Raw genomic sequence first — 3,428 nt, 5'->3', positions numbered from 1 at the left:
AGAGAGAGAGAGAGAGAGAGAGAGAGAGAGAGAGAGAGAGAGAGAAGCAGAGAGAGAGGGGGGGTAGCCGCTAATCAATGATAGCTGCCCCAGTAATGAGGATCGATAGAAATTACATCAGCGCCGGTCTTCGCTCGCCGTCAAGTGTCTGCCCATCGCTATGATTTCCCCAGGAAAGGAAGCCAGCGCTGCCGGCACGTTACGTAAGCCTGTCGGCATTATATAATGACTCATCATGCGCGCGCTCTGCTGGCTTGGTCTGCCCGCCTGCCCGGGGAGCAATATTCCTCGGGCAGAGCTAATCAAAGATACGCGAGCGGCGAGCTTAGAAAACAGGAAATTGCCAAGTTTATCCCCGCATGTCAATGGATCGGCGGCGAAGCGTACACGATAAAAAGGTTAATTGCATATTTGACCGATCGGATCAACTGAGGAGACAGAAAGGTAGCGTGGGACAGGCGATGGACAGGCTAGAAGGACGTGCTTGACTGTAGGTACTGCTGCGATGCTCTCTCGCACGTTCGCATAAAAGATTAATGGCGTCGAAGAAAGGTTCACACGAAAGCAGCGTTTATTTTTCATTAATTACAAATCTCATTATGAAACTCAAGGCATTTCTCATATCAACAAGTGATTGCACTGTATCCACTACCGTCGTACCAGCTACAACTCCACACAACCATAAGTAACACTAGTAATGCTTACTAGAATCCCCACCGATAAAACCCCACCAAGCGGTAATAGATTCAATGTCTGATGCATTCCCGGCGTCAGGTTTGTTAGAGATCTCGCCAGCGATAACCATGTCCCTGGAACCCGGTTACAGTATACAATATCACAATCCAACCAGGAAATATAATTACTTTAACAAAATTATACGACCACTGATCACTACTGATTGATATAGGTTCGTTATCAAGAGTGAATAAAAACGCTTTGCTTTTATTCACTCCTAATAACGAAACGATATCGATATATTTGCTTTTATTCACTCCGGTGGTTAATAATAACAAAAATGTGCCCCTCGCCGGCATGGAAAAGCATATAACACATATGTACACAATAACATATAATTTTTTTGTCCAAGTAATGATAGATCTTGGTTCTCTTGAATAAATAGCCGTGTGTCCTGTGATAAGAAGAAGTGGGCCAAGTGCTATCATCACATCAAGAGCGTATAAAGAAGGCCTTCTTTATCTGCTCTTGATCACATATATATATAGTACTCCTGATAGTATGTTTACTCTTAATGCACGACCTTTGAACCCCAGTGACTCCCGCCCATCTAGCTGATTATGCCGCCCTCCCCTCCGTTCTTCTTTAGATAGCTTGATCATTCTCCACCTCCATGGGGCGCTCCACCGACTGACCTCGTCTCTCGGATGCGACGCGGAAACCTGACTAGCATGCGATGGCAGACGAGCAGGTGGGTAGCGCCGTGTGTCGATGCACCTGCGAACCGAGAATAGTAAAAGCAGGGCTATAAGCCAAGATACACGGCTAAAGAGCGACGGTGGGCGCGTGGGGAGGGGAGGGCACGCATATCCACCGCCTGTCTGGTAGCGAGCGAGGCACCATAGCAGTGCAGTGAGCGTATGTACCGAAGTCCAAAGTGCGCTCTGCCAGCCTGTCAGCATAATCCCTGGAGCCGGTCACGTCGAATGTAACCTACAAGATAGATCAATGTCAGCGTGTGATAACAACGTATGCGCGCGGTAGTCTCGCCTCGCGCCAGATACACGCGCGCGCACACACGCACGCACGCATACAAGTACGCACGCACACAGACACACGCACACACCTACACGCATACTAGCTCTAGAGTCTATAACTATAACTCTTAGGCTCTGCCACAGGAAGAGCGAAGGGCTATCTATCGTTCTAGAGCTACACGCATACAAGCACGCACACAGACAAACGCACACACCTACACACATACAAGCACGCACGCACGCACGCACGCACGCACGCACGCACGCACGCACGCACGCACGATGCGTCCACGTCATAAATCATCACTCAAGCGTCATTAATATTTACCACTGCACACCATATGTCGGATCGATCCATATACGGGTACGGCACCAGGAAAGGCGGAGCGGGGGTAGGGCGGATAAAAACAGCACGGCGGGACCCGTGCGCGGATGTACGCATGTAGTTTGTAGGACGCGACCACCTGGTAGGTTAAACATACGTTCTTTAATCGGCAATGACAGACCACAGCGCCAGACTCCAAGGAGCTGATAACCGATGGAAACATGCCCCTCAGTCAAGGTCGTTGGTTTGGAAATTCCAGCGAAATTGCATGTTACTGCGAAATCTAAGAACGAAGCTAAGCTAGCCCCTAAATCGGCTGATTAGAGACCAGTTCGCGGAGCCTAATAATTAAGGAATAAAAACAAGACATTAGTTAGTACAGCCTAATAATTAAAGAAATAGTAGGTATATACTAGTTAGTACAGCCCAAGAATTAGAAGTTAATAATTAGTCGCTAATTATTAGAGACTACATAGTCATTAGGTTTTCTGGTGACCTCCCGATTTTCCACATAGGGCTACTGGTCTGCAGCCGACTAGTAGCTCAGTGTTGTTCCACCAACACCAACATATTTCCATCTAATGCAAAGTATGACCTTCTGTAAGCTAGCGTACTATGATTACCCATACAATACACGGTTGTGGAGGAGGGCTGTACCACTGTGTAGTCGGGGGAACAGTCTATCCCAGTCATAACGCCATGGTTTGATCAATGCGATGGCCATTCTGTAGTTAGAATTAGATCCACGCACTTCTAACTATCACGATCTAATACGTATAACAACGCGGTGATAAGCAGAACCAAACTAGCTAAAATAAAATATCCAGGGACACATCGGGCTCTGACAGGGTCCAGGTGTACTATCAGTGTGTACTCAGACAGCGTGACCAGAAGGACCTTGTAATCACGCGGCCACGTTTTACTACGACCACGTAGAACCTCCCTTCTCACACCTCTCTACCGTTGACCCCCCCCCCGCCACGCCCCGCCACGCCCCAGCAGCAGAACACACGATGCCCAATTTTAGAAAAATCTGCAGCGCGTTGTTTTGTTTACTGTGCTCTCTCGACCCGACCCGACCTAACCCGCTCTCCCCGAGCAGAAAAAAAAACACATGACGAGGTAGCGTTGACAGATTGTGAGACCAAACGCGACACTGTTTACATAGCTATGCTTACAAAATGCATAAGGTCCGCGTTGCTTGCTGACAGCCAGTCAAACACGATCAGCAGTGCACAGCGACTCCCAGCGCCACCTGTGCCCCCCCCCCAAACAACGCCGTGGCCTCACGGGGGCAAGCGGCGCCATGCTCTCTCTCTCTCTCTCTCTCTCTCTTGCGCTCTCTCGTGTGCACTCTCCCCCATCCATCTCACGCGCGCGCTCTCTCTCTC

At 49.1% G+C, this 3,428-nt stretch overlaps 1 protein-coding gene across 2 annotated transcripts in view; it reads right to left on the bottom strand.

The window, feature by feature from the left end:
- Nucleotides 1–548: 548 nt before the first annotated feature.
- The window catches only part of LOC106821106 (RAD50-interacting protein 1-like), a 31,566-nt gene continuing 28,686 nt past the window's right edge, over nt 549–3,428 (bottom strand). For both annotated transcript variants that reach the window (XM_014825770.1, XM_014825769.1), the window contains exon 15: nt 549–1,452. The gene's annotated coding sequence lies outside the window, so the exon portion shown is untranslated. The remainder of the gene's footprint in view (nt 1,453–3,428) is intronic.

This window comes from Priapulus caudatus, unplaced genomic scaffold, assembly GCF_000485595.1.
Source record: "Priapulus caudatus unplaced genomic scaffold, Priapulus_caudatus-5.0.1 Scaffold58, whole genome shotgun sequence".
Lineage (NCBI taxonomy): Eukaryota > Metazoa > Priapulida > Priapulimorpha > Priapulimorphida > Priapulidae > Priapulus > Priapulus caudatus.
The sequence above is the reverse complement of the archived record's forward strand: the minus strand, read 5'-3'. Positions and strand labels throughout refer to the sequence as shown.